Below are 18,274 nucleotides of genomic sequence, written 5' to 3' on the forward strand. Positions count from 1 at the left end.
CATGTGTGTGTGTCTTTATAGTAGAATGATTTATAATCCTTTGGGTATATACCCAGTAATGGGATTGCCGGGTTAAATGGTATTTCTAGTTCTAGATCCTTGAGGAATAGCCACACCGTCTTCCACAATGGTTGAAATAATTTACACTCCCACCAACAGTGTAAAAGCATTCCTATTTCTCCACATTATCTCCAGCATCTGTTGTTTCCTGACTTTCAAATGATCACCATTCTAACTGGCATGAGATGGTATCTTATTGTGGTTTTGATTTGCATTTCTCTAATGACCAGTGATAATGAGCCTTTTTTAAATCTGTTTGTTGGCTGCATAAATGTCTTTTTTTGAGAAGTGTCTGTTCATATCCTTCGCCCACTTTTTGCTGGGGTTCTTTGTTTTTTTTTCTTGTAAATTTAAGTTCTTTGTAGATTCTGGATATTAGCCCTTCGTCACATGGATAGATTGCAAAATTTTTCTCCCATTCTGCAGGTTGCCTGTTCACTCTGATGATAGTTTGTTTTGCTGTGCAGAAGCTCTTTAGTTTAATTAGATGCCATTTGTCAATTTTGGCTTTTGTTGCCATTGCTTTGTTGTTTTAGTTATGAAGTCTTTGCCAATGTCTATGTCCTGAATGGTACTGCCTATGTTTTCTTCTAGGGTTTTTATGGTTTTAGGTCTTACACTTAAGCCTTTAATCCATCTTGAGTTAATTTTTCTATAAGAAAGGGATCCAGTTTCAGTTTTCTGCACATGGCTAGCCAGTTTTCCCAACACCATCTATTAAAAGGGAATCCTTTCCCCATTGCTTGTTTTTGTCAGGTTTTTGAGAGATCAGATGGTTGTAGATGTATGGCATTATTTCTGAGGCCTCTGTTCTGTTGCATTGGTCTGTAGATCTGTTTTGGTACCAGTATCATGGTGTTTTGGTTTCTGTAGCCTTGTAGTATAGTTTGAAGTCAGGTAGTGTGATGCCTCCAGTTTTGTTCTTTTTGCAGGACTCTATTGGCTATATGGGCTCTTTTTTGGTTCCGTATGAAATTTAAGGTAGTTTTTTTCTAATTCTGTGAAGAAAGTCACTGGCAGCTTGATGGAAATAGCATTGAATCTATAAATTACTTTGGGCAGTATGTACATTTTCATGATATTGCTTCTTCCTATCCATGAGCATGAAATATTTTTCCATTTGTTTGTGTTCTCTCATATTTCCTTGAGCAGTGGTTTGTAGTTCTCCTTGAAGAAGTCCTTCACATCCCTTGTAAGTTGTATTCCTAGGTATTTTATTATCCTTTTAGCAATTGTAAAAGGGAGTTCACTCATGTTTTGGTTCTTTGTCTATTATTGGCGTATAGGAATGCTTGTGATTTTTGTACATTGATTTTGTATCCTGAGACTTTGTTGAAGTTGTTTATCAGCTTAAGGAGATTTTGGGCTGAGACGATGGGGTCTTCTAAATATACAACCATGTCATCTGGAAACAGATAAAATTTGACATCCTCTCTTACTATTTGACTACCCTTTATTTCCTTCTCTTGCCTGATTGCCCTGGCCAGAACTTCCAATATTTTGTTGAGTAGGAGTGGTGAGAGAGGGCATCATTGTCTTGTGCTGGTTTTGGAAGCGAATGCTCCCAGCTTTCGCCCATTCATTATGAGTTTGTCATAAATAGCTCTTATTATTTTGAGGTGCATTCCATCAATACCTAGTTTATTGAGAGTTTTTAGCATGAAGGGCTGTTGAATTTTATTGAAGGCCTTTTCTGCATGTATTGAGGTAATCATGTGTTTTTGTCATTGGTTCTGTTTATGTGATGGATTAGGTTTATTGATTTGTGAATGTTGAACCTGCTTTGCATCCCAGGGATGACATTGACTTGATTGTGTTGGATAAGCTTTTTGATGTACTGCTGGATTTGTTTGCCAGTATTTTATTGAGGATTTTCGCATTGATGTTCATCAGGGATATTGGCCTGAAATTTTCTTTTTTTGTTGTGTCTCTGCCAGGTTTTGGCATCAGGATGATACTGGCCTCATAAAATGAGTTAGGGAGGAGTCCCTCTTTTTCTATTGTTTGGAATAGTTTCAGAAGGAATGGTACCAACTCCTTTTTGTACCTCTGGTAGAATTTGGCTGTGAATCCATCTGGTCCTGGGCTTTTTTTGGTTGGTAGCTATTAATTACTACCTCTGTTTCAGAGCTTGTTATTGGTCTATTCAGGGATTCGACTTCTTCCTGATTTGGTCTTCGGAGGGTGTGTATGTGCAGGAATTTATCAATTTGTTACAGATTTTCTAGTTTATTTGCAAAGAGGGTGTTTATAGTATTCTCTGATGGTAGTTTGTATTTCTGTGGGATCAGTGGTTACCCCCTTTATCATTTTTCATTGTGACTATTTGATTCTTCTCTGTTTTCTTCTTTATTAGTCTGACTAGCGGTCTATGTATTTTGTTGAGCTTTTCAAAAAACTAGCTCCTGGATTCATTGATTTTTTTAAAAGGGTTTTTCATGTCTCTATCGCCTTCATTTCTGCTCTGATCTTAGTTATTTCTTGTCTTCTGTTAATTTTTGAATTTGTTTGCTTTTGCTTCTCTAGTTCTTTTAATTGTGATGTTAGGGTGTTGATTTGAGGTCTTTCCTACTTTCTCCTGTGGACATTTGGTACAATAAATTTCCTTCTAAACACTGCTTTAGCTGTGTCCCAGAGATTCTGATACATTGTCTTTGTTCTCTTTGCGTTCAAAGAACTTATTTATTTCTGCCTTAATTTCGTTATTTACCCAGTAGTCATTCTGGAGCAGGTTTTCAGTTTCCTTGTGGTTGTGCTGTTTTGAGTGAGTGTCTTAATCCTGAGTTCTAATTTGATTGCACTGTGGCCTGAGAGACTGTTAGGATTTCTATTCTTTTGCATTTGCTGAGGAGTGTTTTACTTCCAATTATGTCGTCAATTTTAGAGTAAGTGCAATGTGGTGTTGAGAAGAATGTATATTCTGCTTATTTGGGGTGGAGAGTTCTGTAGATGTCTGTTAGGTCTGCTTGGTCCAGAGCTGAGTTCAAGTCCTGAATATCTTTGTTAATTTTCTGTTTCGTTGATCTGCCTAGTGACACTAGGGTATTAAAGTCTCCCTCTGTTATTGTGTGGGAGTCTAAGTCTCTTTGTAGGTCTCTAGAAACTTGCTTTATGTATCTGGGTGCTCCTGTTTTAGGTGCATATATATTTAGGATAGTTAGCTCTTCTTGTTGCATTGATCCCTTTGCCATTATATAATGCCCTATTTGTCTTTTTTCATCTTTGTTGGTTTAAAGTCTGTTTTATCAGAGACTAGGATTGCAACTCCTGCTTTTTTTTTTTGCTTTCCATTTGCCTGGTAAATCCTCCTCCATCCCTTTATTTTGAGCCTGTGTGTATCTTTGCATGTGAGATGGAGAAAGTTTTTTTTTTGTAAACCACAAGGGATGAACCTTGAATCAATTAAGAGCTGTAATGTTGTAGTGTTGTTGTGGGCATTGTGTTGTTACCTGACACCATTTGGAGTGGTTGATTCAGAGATCTGTTGTAAGAATAAGAAAAAAAAACCAGACATTCAGACGCAAAGGAGGATTTCAGGTAGGGACTGGTTGGTCCTCATGGAAAGAGATGAAGAGCACTTATTTAGTACAAGGAGCTGTGGGAACGTAACTTGAACCCATTCCTTAGAGTACTGGCTGAGTACTGGCAGGAAAGATAACCAGAACCATCAGAAGATTCTGGGAGTGCAGTAAAAATCCTCCAAATTTCTCTTGGAGAGGAATAATGCTGTTATCTTCTAATAGTAGAGAAAAACAGGTGATTGGATTAGAAGTGGTTATTAGAGTTGACCAGGCACATTGATGCCTAATAGCAGTGCTTTCCACAGCAAGGTGCACACACTCAGAGGAGCATGAGATGTTCCACTAGGCTGCAAGAAGAAAAAAAGAATAGGTGTTTTACTTATGATTACTTCTTTCTAAAAATAGAAATTTTTTTTACAAAAGGCAAACATTTTGAAATTGCTGGCCTTCTGCATGATATTTAGCGATGAGTGGTCTTGTTGCCCTGCAGATAATTTAAAAGTTAATACACATAATTTGTCCTTTCAAAGTAGAGGTGATACATTAACAATGAATAAGAAAGTAACCTTTTAAAAAATCTGGTGATCTGGTGCTACACAGAGAGCATTTGTAAAATAAACGTATAGAAAATAGTTCTCTTGTGACATGATTTTCATTCCTGAAAACAATAGGTGTGTGCGTTACATGTTAAAATGTTAAAACTCATTTGCATACTTAAAAATGTTGGAAACAAACTAAAATCTTCCAGAGAGTTTAAGAGCCAATAAAAATTTGTCAAAATGTAACATTTTCCAATAAGTTTGTAAGACCAATGAAATGACACTGGGGAAAATGGAAAGTTACTAATTTTAGCTGAAATGCTTTTGGACAGTTAGTGTATGAGATTGAAACATGAGTATTATGACTTTGTAAGTACATTTCTTCCATTTACATCAATATGTCTTTTTCACATACCTCTTTTGAGCTAGGCCAGACACTAAAGCTAAGTATTAACATATACTGGGCTTAAAATCAGACCTCTGAATTACCATATCACTAAGTGTTAAACCAAGATTAAAAAAAAAATGAAACCCATTCAATCATGTTGCAGTCACTAAAAATATTTTTAGTGATAAAAAAGGATTAATGAAGGAAAACTATTTAAAAATTTTTAAATTTCATCTTTATCGCAGTCTTCCAAATTTCTATTTTGAGTATGTTTTGTGATGTACATATTATATAGACAGTGTAGTTTTAGAATGTATATTCAATCAGAAGTGTTACAGCAAAGCTAGAAGGAACCTTAGGATTCTCTAATCCTGATCTAGAACATGCGTATGATTTGTAAATAAATGTGAATTTTGGAGGTTAGGCTTTCCTGTCCCATCCTGTCCCGTCTCCCGTCCTGTCTCCCGTCTGGTCCCATCCTTAATGAGACAGAGTGTCACTTTGTTGCTTGGCCTGGATCGCAGTGGTGCGATCACAGCTCGCTGTGACCTGGGACTCTTGGGCTCAAGCAATCTTCCACCTTAGGCTCCTAAGTAGCTGGAACTACAGGTGTGGGCCACTGTGCCCAGCTAATTTTTACAAATTTTGTGTAGAGACAGCATCTTGCTTTGTTGACTAGGTTGGCCTCGAACTCCTGGCCTCAAGCAATTTTTTTGTCTTGGCCTCCCAAAGTGCTGGGATTACAGGCATAAGGTTTTTTTTTTCCCCTCCCCAGTATGGTGTAGATGATCCAAATTGGTGTCTATTGGTCTACGGACAAAAACCTGCTGAGAACCTTTTAATAAAATCGTCCTGGTTTCTGAGGATTTGAGGAAGATTTCAGCTTTTCAACACTGGAATGGCAGTAGCAGTGATGAAGGCAGAAGAAAAGGCAATGTGGGTAGATTTGGTGTGGACCTGCTCATCTGGGCATTGAGGGTAGCATTGCCTTGAGCTGGATCATGGGAGACTAACGGATGCAGAACATTGCCCTGCTGGCGGCAATCCGGCAGCTATTAGGGAAGGAGGAAATGCTGCTGAGGCTCTGCCTGGCCTGTCGTGGTTTCAGTCTCTGGTAGCAACAGTTTTGATCATGAATTCTGTCTTTAAACAGCGCTGTCTAGTAGAAATATAATGTGAGCCTTGTATGTAATTTTTGATTTTCTGGTGGCTGTGTTAAAAACCAGTAAAAAGAGAAACAAGGCCGGGTGCAGTGGCTTGTACACTCCTGTTATCTCAGCATTTTGGGAGGCTGAGGTGGGTGTATCAGTTGAGTACAGGAGTTTGAGGCTAGCCTGGCCATCATGGTGAACCCCCATCTCTACTAAAAATATAAAAAAATTAGCTAGGCATGGTGACATGTGCCTGTAATCCCAGCTACTTGGGAGGCTGAGGCAGGAAAATCGCTTGAACCCAGGAGGTGGAGGTTGCAGGGAGCTGAGATCGTGCCACTGCACTCCAGTCTGGGTGACAGAGTGAAACTCTGTCTCTAAAACAAAAATACAAAAAGAGAAACAAGTAGAATTATTTAATATATTTTATGTAATCCTATCCATCCAAAATATTATTTCATCATATAACCAACAAAAAAATTAAGAGATCTATGCATATATATATATATATATATATTTCTCCTTGCTAAGTCTTCAAAACTAGTGTGTGTAGTTTATGCTTGAACACATCACACTAGCTGTATTTCCAGCGCTCATTAGCCACTTATGCCTAGTAGCTACCGTATTAGTAGTTTCAGAAAGTCACTCCATTAGAAGTGTTACAGCAAACCTAGAAGGGTCTTAGAGATTCTCTAGTCCTGAGAGTTTCACTGGGTGCAGCCCCTGTAGCACTCTGTATGCAAGGGCAGGTAGCAGTGTGGGAGGAGGAAGAGCAGGCTGGGCTTCAGACTCTCCCTTGCCACCCAGCCACTTTGCTTTCTCCGCTTTATATGTTCTGTATCCTGCCCTAGGATGTTGCTTCCAGAAACTATTCTGAATGATTTCGTTTCAAGACAGTTGAAATTGAATTCACTTCTTTCACTTTACAAATGAGAAAATGAAGCCCAGAGACATGAAGTGATTTGGCCTAGGTCTTCGTTGATTTAGAAGCATTACTCTGCTTTAAACTTAAGGATCCCTCTCCTCCCATTTTTTTTTAAAAGCAGAGTTCTGTATGTTTTTAAAGAGTACATAATAGTTAATTAATTTGAGCACTTTTTGGGTGTCTAATGTGCAGGTGAGTAGTGTGTACTCTTTCTTGGAATCTCTGAATTTTCTCCACATGGAGAAAGATTCAGATCCTACTTTTCACCTTTTGACATCTACTCAAAGAATAGAAGTTCCTCTACTTGTTGGTTCTGTAGATACATCTCAACCCATATTGTGACCTGAATATACTACAGTTAGTGTCTAAGAGTCCTGGGCTTGGAAACAGAACAATTTGGGTTCAGGTTTCTTCTTTATTCCATTCTGACTTTATAATCCTGGCAAATTATTGAAAGTCTGTTGAGGTTTCCTCAGCCAGAAAATGAGCATGGTAATTCTTCACAGCATGATTGTGAAGTTACATCGAGTTGGGGCAGAAGGAAGTGCTGTAAACACTATAGTCCTCGCCCACTGTGGTGGCTTGTGCCTGTGATCCCAGTGCTTTAGGAGGCTGAAGGAAGAAAATCATTTGAGGCCAAGAGTTTGAGACCAGCCTGGTCAACACAGGCAGATCCAGTTTGTACAAAACATACAAAAATTAGCTGGGTGTGGTGGCATATGCCTGTTGTTCTAGCTGCTTAGGAGACTGAGGTGGGAGGATTGATTACTTGAGCCCAGGAGTTTGAGGCTGCAGTGAGCCATGATTTTGCCACTGTAAATCCAACCTAGGTTTCAGAACGGGGCCCTGTTTCTAAAATAAGAACAAAAAATACAAAAAACTATAGCCTTCTGCAATATTACTGAGTGAGGATTGCCTGAGACTTGAGAGGCAGTTAGGCAGCCCCCTTCATTCTGACTATGGTGGTCCTCTCCTAATTGAGATTGAGAATTCTCTAGATGTGCCTGTTAAATATTTGCATGGCCCCAGAGTGCCATTCAGAGCTGGATTTTGTTTCTGATGGCTCAGTTGCCCTCCAGGATGCTCTTGGGTTCCCAGTGCTAGTGTTGCCAAGTTGTATGAAGTGTGCACAGCTGCTGTGTATTTGCAGAGCTGGCCTTGTGTGTTGTGGAGAGGGCCCTGAGATGTTGGTGACTCATCAAAAGCCACTTTATGTCTACTCCCACATCTTGCTCAATCTGCTAGGCTTACCACCGTCTAAGTCCTAGAAGGCCTGTGAACTCTCCCCAGGAAATGTAGAACCCAAAGACCATAGGCACATTTTTTCATTTCCTTCCTAAATGAATACAATGTCTTTAAAAGTTTTATTTGAATACCAACCCATGGTTTGCAGAAGCCGTTTGAATTTTAAACAGATGTGTGTGCAAAGCTGGGAGTCAGCATTGTATGTCTCAGACTGGTTTTATAGTCATTGACTTTCAGGGGTACAGCGTGGTCTCCTACCTGTGCCTTGGGTGGACAAGTTGGTAAGGACTTCCATGGACTCTCTTGTCCAGAGCTGTGAGACTTTAGCCAGGATGAGGGCAGCTTCTATGGGGAAAAACCCATTAGCTGTCTCATTCTGAAATTTACCAGTTGCCAAATACTTGGGTGTGTGATATTTGGAAAAAATATTTAGCGATGCAGTGATTCTTTGAAGAGGTATCCTCTAATGTTTACTTTTTAAAATGGTAAACCTGTTTAAATATTGTTCATACCTGAGATTGAATTAGATATCTTAAATATATTTAAACATCATCCCTGTGAGTGAATGGGAAAATATAAACCAAACCAAACCCCTATTATTGAGAGCTAGGAGAAATAGATTTTTAAAAAAACTCAAATAATTAAAATCTAGTGTTGCATGTGAGTCTAGGGACTTGATTTACTATTTGGCTAGTATGTATTTTGTTGGCAATAAACTATTGTCTAAAAGAAAATGTGTGGAGCCAAGATACAGGCCAAAGTAAAGAAGAAATTATGATACTGAGGGAATTGGTTTATTGAGGAGACATTTATAAGAATAGGTTTCTTTTTTTCTATTCACTGTTTTATAATCATGCTTTGTCTAAAACCCAGTATCTTGGTCAGATTCTAGAATTTTTCAGTTTCACCTTCGAAACTCCAATCTGATATCAGATGAAAAACATCCTTATTTCTTTTTAACTGTAACCTGTGAGTTGGGGCTTGAGGGAACGTAAGAGAGAAGTGATATGGAGGCTACTCTTTCAACTCTTTCAATCTTTTGAGGTTGGGCAAGCAGGAGGGATGTGTAAGAGACACATGTCCATTGGTGATATCTATGAGCAACCACCTTTGGCAGTACACTAGCAAGAAAGCTCAAGCTGTCTTAATTAGGATAGGCTAAGCTGGGCTGCAATAACATAAAATTCCGTGACTTAATATGTGCATGTCACTTACATGTCAAAATTCCTTGGATTATTGGCCTCTTTTATTTAAATGAATACATACAGTCTCAGAGTCACAATGTAAATTTTACACCAAATATTTAAATCATTTGATTATTACACTAATAAGTGTTATTTGAATACCTTAGATTTATAAAAAGTTGCAAAGATAATACAGGGGGCTCTTGTTTACTTTTTGCCTAGTGTCTCCTGATGTTAACTTCTTGCATTATTATGTACATTTGTCAAAACTAAGAAATTAATGTTGGCATAGTGCTGTTAACTAAACTACACATTTTATTTTGATTTCACCAGTATGTCCTTTTTCTGTTCCAGGATCTAATCCAGGATAGCATTTCACATTCAGTTGTCCCATCTCTTATAATTTGTGACAGTTTCTCAGTCTTTCCTTGTTTTTCATGATCTTGACCATTTGAAAGTATCTTGTAGACTGTCTTTCGATTTGGGTTTATTGATGCTTTCTCATGATTAGACTGGGATTATGGGTTTTGGGATGGAATACTGCAAAAGTGAGTGCCCTTCTCATCACATTGTATTGGGGGTTATATTATATCAACATGACTTATCACTAGTGATATTAATCTTGACCACATAGTTAAGGTGGTCAGCTTTTTCCATTGTCACGTTACCATTTTTCCTTTCCATATTCCTTTCTTTGGAAGCAAGTCACTAAGCACACACTTGGAGGAGAATTAAGCTCTACCTCTGGAAGGGAATGTATCTTCATATACTATTTGTAGTTTTTCAGTGTGGGGGATTTCTCCCATTTATTTATTTAATCATTTAGTTATAGTACCTTAGCCTCATTTGTTTTATTTGTCAGGTTATATTATTATTTTCTTGCTCAAATTTTTCCACCTTTAGTCATTGGAAGCTCTTTCAGATTGATTCCTGAATGATCAAAATATACTTTTTAAAAAAGACTTTTTTTTTTTTTTTTTCAGACAGGAATGCAGTGGTATGATCTTGACTCACTGCAACCTCTGCCTTCCTGGTTCAAGCGATTCTTCTGCTTCAGCCTCCTGAGTAGCTGGGATTACAGACACATACCACCACACCTGGCTAATTTTTGCATTTTAAGTAGAAATGGGCTTTCACCATGTTGGTCAGGCTGGTCTTGAGCTCCTGACCTCAAGTGATCCGCCCACCTTGGCCTCCCAAAGTGCTGGGATTACAGGTGTAAGCCACTGCACCTGGCCTAAAAGGCTTTAATTTTTAAGGGCAGTTTTAGGTTCACAGCAAAACTGGAGAGGAAGGTACAGAGACTTCGTATATACCCTGGGCCCCTCCCACCCCTCTCCCCCTCCCATAGGCATAGCTTCTCCCGTTATCAGCTTCCCCACTGAGTGGTACATTCAAATGATGAGCCTACAGTAACACATCATTATTCCCCAAAGTCCTAGGGTTCACTCTTGGTTTTCAGCATTCTGTGGGTTTAGACAAATGTATACTGACATGTATCTATCATTATTGTATTATGATAAGTATTATCACTGTCCAAAAAATCCTCTGTGCTCTACCTATTCATAAAAGTAAGAAACCTAGGAGTGATTCTGTCTGGTTTCCGGTTACTTTGGCCTGGGATAAATTGGGACTTCTCAGTTCATTCCAGGCCATTTAACAGTTAATGAGAAGCATTTCATGGCATTTCTAAAACTCTTGTAGACTAATAATACCTATCTGTAATGAAGTATGTAGAAATTCATTAATATTTATAAAAGTAATAAACATTAATAGAATTATGTTAGCATTAAAATTCAATTACTAATTACATTATTCTTTCAACTAATTCTTGCAAAAGACCATTGACTATAGGCTAAAAGAAAATTAGGAGTCTACTAACCCACCTCCTTTGTTTTACGGTGAGAAACTAAAGCTGCCAATGTTTAAGTGATTTGCCTAATCGAAGCCAGGACCAAAACTCATCTAATGATTTCTAAGTGTAGTACATTCCACTGAATCAACAGTTGGGTCTTCCTGTTTTGCCTTTTTCCCTCACCCTTCTTTTCAAGAATGAATATTCTGAAATATTTTTGAGATACGGAATCACTAATACATAATCATAAATATGCAAGAAGATAAATTTTGCATATTTTCTTACATTTGCATTTTAAGTTGATAGCTGCTATCAATAGCATGTTAAAAATACTTTGGTTAATTTCATATTTTGATACAGCTTTCAGCACAGATCAACAATTTCTCTGAAGTTTTTTGATTGTGCTTTTGATTCCAGGAATTCTATTTCACTGGTACTAATTCAATGCTTTTGTTTTTCTTTTGAGAATGGTAACTTACTGTAAACATAGCAGGAGAAAAAGCATTGCCATTTAAGCTAAAAAAAGTGCTGGTTATGACATGGATGCATTGAAATGGCAGTGCTGCAGGAGAGGCTGGAAAATGTGTGATGCTATCTTATAATTTTAGCTTGGGTTTATACAAATGTGGGCATTTATCTTGTTATTTTCACGGCCATACACATTTACTGCCATTTGAAGTTATCCTTACAAATGTTCCTCATTAAATTACGTTTGTCTTGCGGGAGCAGAAGGAAAAGGATGATGTGAATTTCACCTTTAAAAGGCAGGATTGGGTAATGCACCATTCAAGAAGTGTTTTTTGTCTGTGCCCATAAAAAGCGATACCATTATGTTGATGGATTTGCTACTTTGTGTCCTATTAAGTATAAAATGTGACCATATATTTTGGATTCCAAGATTTTTTCTGGTTTGTTGAACACACTAGTGCTTAAGATGATGATTTAAATTAGTTTTAATGTACTTGGGTAATCAAGCGTATAGTGCTTTGAAGCCACTGAGGGAGAAAAAGAAGAGATATTTCAGCCTTCCCCGGTAATGAGACCCGTAAATCAAAAGAATGAACATGGAAACTTGAAGCGAGCCTAGGGATCTAATATCAAACACCTTAAAGAAGAGACTCCTTTTTTGGTTTAGGCTTGCCACGTCCACGGTGCCCGGTGGAAGGGCTGATCTGAAAAATTTAGATAAAAAACAGAGACCCTCTATAGTACTGAAACAACAGAGCCAGACACTCTCAGCGTTAGCCTTTGGATTTGAGAGGCTTATGTTTAAGAAGTCTGGGCCTAAAGAGGTGGAAATATATGGGGTTATATTCAGTTACAGATACATACACATTCAAATATTAAAATACATGTCATTTAAGGGAATCATAAGATGACTAAGAGGGAGACTTTTTTCCATTTAGCAAATAATTATAATAGACTTTTCAAACTGACTCGGAAGTGAAATTCTGAGCATAAAAGCTTTTCAGCTGACAAAGAGAAATGACATGAATGTCTGAGAAAAAAACCAGACACATCCCTAAAACAACAGAGAAATGCCTTCTGGACTTTAGATACATCTATGGCAAATAGGAAGACAAGCTATTTCTAGACCTCTGGCAGGCAGAATGGCCTTTTACTCAGTTCTTAAAGAAAATAGGCAAGAGAAGTTTGGAGTAAGAGATCCAAGTTCTTCTACATGTTGTTGGTTCAGGCAATGTCAGATATTTTTTCATTGCTCCTCTTTTGCAGGCTGACCTTGGACTGTGCACATGGACCTATTTTTAGACTGTAGACTCTATTTCACTCCCACATATTTTACCCTTCTACTGTTCAAGTGCTAAAACCAGGGATTATTTAAGTTAGTTTACACTCTGTTGCAGGCCGGGTTGAGAATTTAATATTCCAAAATTGTGTTAAAAGTAGGTTGAGAGGAAATAAATGTGGAAAGGCTAGTTGACAGTGGTGATATGGATCCTTTTCCTTTTAATTTCCCCCTATTTTTAAAAAACTCACCAGAGTCCTAGAATACATACAGATAATTGACATTATCTGTAGGAATATTTGCATTCAAGGTAAGTTTCTTTTGATTTTAGCAACATGTGGCTTTTGATTATTATGAAGGACAATTTAAGTCCAAAGAAAAATGGTACAGTTATTTTGCCACTTAGGTTTATATCTTAATTTGGGCTCTGCTTAAATCATCTTGGAGTGTGTCTGTGTGTGGAATGTGTGTGTGATATATGTGGGTAGGTGAGATAAGGGAGGGAGGGAGGAAACTTTTAAATGCTATTAGTTGTACTGAATTTTAAATTCAGATCTGTGTGTGTGTGTGTGTGGGGGGAAATAAATGCATTTATCATGGCTAACTGTGGTCTTTAATAGTAAAGTGACCAGAGAATGAATTATTTTCTTATTCAAACAAAAATGAGGGGATCAGAATGGCTACTGGCTTTCAAACCCAAAAATGTACACGGTTTACATTTTTAAAAAACTCAGAGTGATTGAAATTTTCTTGTTTGGCAGCCTTTTTGAAAACTAAAAATTATATTTCGTAAATTTTTTTTCTGAAATAGCTTTTGCAAGCAATTGTATAAATCAAAACTGAAAACTTATGATAGCCATGTTTTTTATTTATATCAGATCATGGACCAATAACAAGGGTGTTTTTCCTGGTACTGAACTGTAGAAACTGGAGTTGGTAGGACACATTCCTTTCACTTTGACACATGATTATGGATAAGGCAATTGAAGTGTTTATGGAAGACAACTCAGTCTATATTTAGCAAAGACTTCATTTTTCTAACCAAATGTGGTGGATTTTAAAAATCTTGTAAATACAGGTTACAAGATGGATTGATAATCCTGGTCCATCCATTAATCCACACTGTTTTCTTAATACTGTTTTCTTTCAGACTAAGATGCATATATCATGAGTATATTTTTACCCATAAACATTTTAGCATGCATATCATTAACTAGAGGTCAGTATTTGCTTATAGTGTTATTTTTAAGGTAAAATTTATAGTGTACTGAAATGTACAAATCTTACATGTACCCTTTGAATTCTGAGAAATGTATACTTGTGTAATCCAAAACTCTATCAAGGTAGAGGACTTGGCCATAAGTTATCTCATCAGTTTTCTCGGTCCTACCCCAGAGACAACCACTCTTTTGATTTTTTCACCATAGATTAGTTTTCACTATTCTAGAAACTTCATGTAAGTGGGATTATACCTTGTGTACCCTTTTGTAGAAGGCTTTTTACTTACCATACTATTTTTGGAATTTGTTAATACTGTCGTATGAATAAGCCTTTTATTGTTAGGTAGTATTCCATTGTATAAATATGTGGCAATTTGTTTGTCCAGTTATCTTTTGATGAATACCTGGGTTGTTTCTAGTTTGGGACTTTATAAATAAAACTGCCACGATCATTCTTGTAAAAGTTTTTCTGTGGACATATGCTTTCAATTCTGTTGGGTGAGTACCCAGGAGTTGAATTTCTATGTATAAGATAGGTATGTGGTTAGTTTTGTAAGAAACTGTCAGATGTTTTTTCCAAAGTGGTTTACCATTTTACTTTTCTACTAAGAGTGGATGAAAGTTTTGGTTGCACTACATCTGGGCTTACAGTATAGTATTGTCAGTCTTCTTAATGTTAATCATTCTTCTGAGTATGTAGTGGTATTTCATTATGTTTTAAATTTGCATTTCCCTGATGACTAATGATAGTGAATAGCTTTTAATGTACACAATTAACCATCTGTATATTCTCCCTTGTGAAATGTCTGTTGAATCTTTTGCTCATTTATTAATTGGCTTTTTCTTTTCTGAGTTGGAATTTTTTATTAATATATATCCTGGATACCAATCTTTCATCCTTCTGTCTCATACACACACACACACACACAGCATTTTTTCCTTTTAGTGTATTAATTTTCTTAACAGCTTCTTTTGGTAAGCAGTTTTTAATTTTGATGAAATCTAATTTATCTGTTTTTATATGATTATTGTTTTCTGTGTGTTGCTCAAGAGATCTTTGCCTACTCTCAAATTGTAAAGATATTTTCCTATGATTTCTTCTAGAGCTCTGTTGTTTTAGCTTCGATGTTTAGGTCTAGGATTAACTTGAGTTCACTTTTGTGTGTAGTGTAAGGTGGGAATCCAGGATGGTTTATTTCTTTCTTTATACTGATATCCAGTTGTTCAGCATCATTTGTTGAAAGAGATTCTTTTCTCCATTGGAATGCTTTGGCACCTTTTATCAAAAATCAATTGACCATATGTGTGAGTCTATTTCATAGTTTCCAACTATTCTGTTGATCTGTTGTTGATCCTTATGCTAGTATAATAATCCCTCCTTATCCATGAGAGGATATGTGCCAAGACCCCCAGTGGATGCCTGAAACTGTGGATAGGACAAAATCCTCTGTGTGTATGTTTTTCCTATCTGGTCACCAAGATAGCTACTGCATGACAAATGTGTGGGTACCATATACAGTGTGGATATGCTGGAAGAAGGCATGAGTCATGCCCCAGGTGGGACACAGCAGGACAGATTTCACACTACTAAGAATTTAAAACCTGAATCTTTACTTTTGGAATTTAAAACTTGTGAATTGTTTACTTCCAGAATTTTAAACTTCTGAATTGTTTATTTCTGGAATTTTCCATTTACTATTATAAGACTGAAACCACGGGTAACTGAAACAGCAGAAAGCAAACCACAGGTAAGGGGGGACTCCTGTCTCACACTGTCTTGAGTACTATAGCTTCAAAAGTCAGTCCACAAATCAAGTTGTGTAAGCCCTCCAATTTTGTTCTGCATTTTCAAAATCTTTTTTTTTTTTTTTTTTGAGACAGAGTCTTGCTCTGTCGCCAGGCTGGAGTGCAGTGGCGCAATTTCGGCTCACTGCAACCTCTGCCTGCCAGGTTCAAGTGATTCTTCCACCTCAGCCTCCCGAGTAGCTGGGACCACAGGCATGTGCCACCATGCCTGGCTATTTTTTGTATTTTTAGTAGAGACGAGGTTTCACCATGTTGGCCAGGATGGTCTTGATCTCTTGACCTCGTGATCCGCCCACCTCGGCCTCCCAAAGTGCTGGGGTTACAGGCGCGAGCCACTGTGCCCGGCCTTTCAAAACCATTTTTAGACATTTATAGGCTCTTCATATTTCTGTACAAATTATAGAATTAGTTTGTCAGTTTTTTTTTTTTTTAAGTCTGATATGATTACAGTTTGCATTGTCTCGAATCTGGGACACCTGGTGAAAACTGTTTTCGTAATAATACTTAGCCATTATTTGTTTCACATGCATTGTCTCAGGAGTACAGTGGCATTTTCTAGAGGCTACATAATCTGTGATATTGCAGCAGATTGAATACAGAAGCAAATAGGAAAATCTGGCTGTTTTCTTTTGTGCTAAACATTAAAGATATTTGCAAAAGTATAAAACAATGCAAAGCTTAATAAATTTTATTTTAGGAAAAATAAAAATTATTTTAACATTTAATGGGCTTGTTAATTTTAAATGGGTTAATATTTTACATGTTTTAACCTTACATTTCTTCTCTAGTAAACTTTGATAGATATTAACCACATAAATATTAAAAGTTTTTTGGGATCCTCAGTTGTTTTTACGCATTTCAAAGAGTCCTAAGAATGAAGAGTTTGAAAACTGCTACCATGGCTCAATTTTGGAACAGTTGACACCTTAACAATATTAATTTTCAATCCATGAACATGGTATATCTCTACATTTATGTTTTATCATTTTCAATATAGAGATTTCTGAACATCTTTTATTAAATGTATTTCTAAATATTAGATATTCTTTTTTTTTTGTTTTGTTTTGTTTTGAGATGGAGTCTCACCCTGTCACTGAGGCTGGAGTACAGTGGTACAATTTCCGCTCACTGCAACCTCTGCCTCCCGGGTTCAAGTGATCCTCCTGTGTCAGCCTCCTAAGTAGCTGGGATTACAGGTGCCCACCACTGTGCCCAGCTAATTTTGTAGAGATGGGGTTTCACCATATTGGCCAGGCTCATCTGGAACTTCTGACCTCATGATCCATTTGCCTTGGCCTCCCCAAGTGCTGGGATTACAGGTGTGAGCCACCGTGCCCAGCCTCTAAGTATTGTATATTCTTTACACTTACATAAATGTAATAAAACTTTAAATCGAGTTTTCCATTTGTTTTCTGCTAATAGATAGAAATACATTTGATTTCTATTTAGTGACCTTGCAGCCTGCACAATTTCAAAATTTACACATTAGTCTGATAACCTCAAACTCATATTGTCAAGAACTGTGAAAGGGTTGAGATTTTTACCTTGCTTGCAGGCTAACAAGTTAGCATCCCACAGTTTCATGGATGCTGACAGAAGACAGGAGAATACTGGGTAAGAAATAAAGAACTTTATTAATCATGGCATAGCAGACAGCATGAGCTTCTTGTTCAGTTTGAGTCTCCACACTCCCTAAGCTTCATGGGGTAATGCAGAGTAGCCCAGGTAGATGTTACTCATGCAGTAGGTATGTGTCACAGTTGAGGAACCTTGAGCTTAGGAAATTTCCAAGTGACTCCTTTGTTATCCAAGCCAGGAAAGCCATTTATTGATGGTGAGTTAATTAAACCATGTTTGATTTCAGCAGCTGAAGAAATGTGTTCAGAGAAAACAAAATTGTTTAAGACTCTTCTTAGCCTTAGGCTGGGCATGGTGACTTACACCTGTGATCCCAGCATTTTGAGAGGCTGAGGTGGGAGGATTGCTTGAGTCCAGGAGTTTGAGACCAGCCTGGGAAAACTAGAGAGACCCTGTTTCTACAAAAAATAAGAAAATAGCCAGGTATGGTGACATGTGCTTGTAGTCCCAGCTGCTCTGGAGGCTGAGGCAGAGTATTCCTTGAGCCTAGTAGGTTGAGGCAGCAGTGAGCTGTGATCATGCCACTGTCCTCCAGCCTCGGCTACAGAACGAGACCCTGTCTCAGGGCTAAGATTTAATTTTTTCTGAACAGGATAAACTGACTTTAGCTACCATTATTGAACACTAAATGGCTTTGGAAATTAGCCTTAGCTGCAGAGTTGATAATAAATTCAACATAAAATGGTAAGGCAAAACAGTGCTTATATGTGAATCTTAATATTGAAGCAAAGTCACTTAGATGCCACCTTAGATTGTTTTCACCACTAGTAATATTTAAAATGCTTTATACACTTCTTATGCTGTCAAAAGTTAAAATAAGAAACAAGATCTTTGTTTCCATACCTGTCTGTAGCAGATACATTTTCTTAGCTCATCTAAGTACAGTTGACCTTCCATATCCATGAGTTCTGCATCTGTGATTTTAACCAACCTTGAATCAAACATATCGGGGAGAAACAAATTGCATCTGTACTGAACATGCACAGACATTTTTT

At 37.4% G+C, this 18,274-nt stretch overlaps 1 protein-coding gene across 9 annotated transcripts in view; it reads left to right on the plus strand.

Moving 5' to 3' along the window:
* Positions 1-18,274, plus strand: part of LTBP1 (latent transforming growth factor beta binding protein 1) — a 461,690-nt gene that overhangs the window by 117,017 nt on the left and 326,399 nt on the right. Inside the window, exon 1 of one of the 9 annotated variants that reach the window (XM_032239273.1) lies at positions 11,193-12,925. The exons of the other annotated variants lie outside the window; for them this stretch is intronic. The gene's annotated coding sequence lies outside the window, so the exon portion shown is untranslated. Of the gene's footprint in view, positions 1-11,192; positions 12,926-18,274 lie in introns of those variants that run through there. 9 annotated transcript variants of the gene reach the window in all.

Source organism: Sapajus apella, unplaced genomic scaffold (genome assembly GCF_009761245.1).
Source record: "Sapajus apella isolate SASKATOON/1434 unplaced genomic scaffold, GSC_monkey_1.0 scaffold44, whole genome shotgun sequence".
NCBI lineage: Eukaryota > Metazoa > Chordata > Mammalia > Primates > Cebidae > Sapajus > Sapajus apella.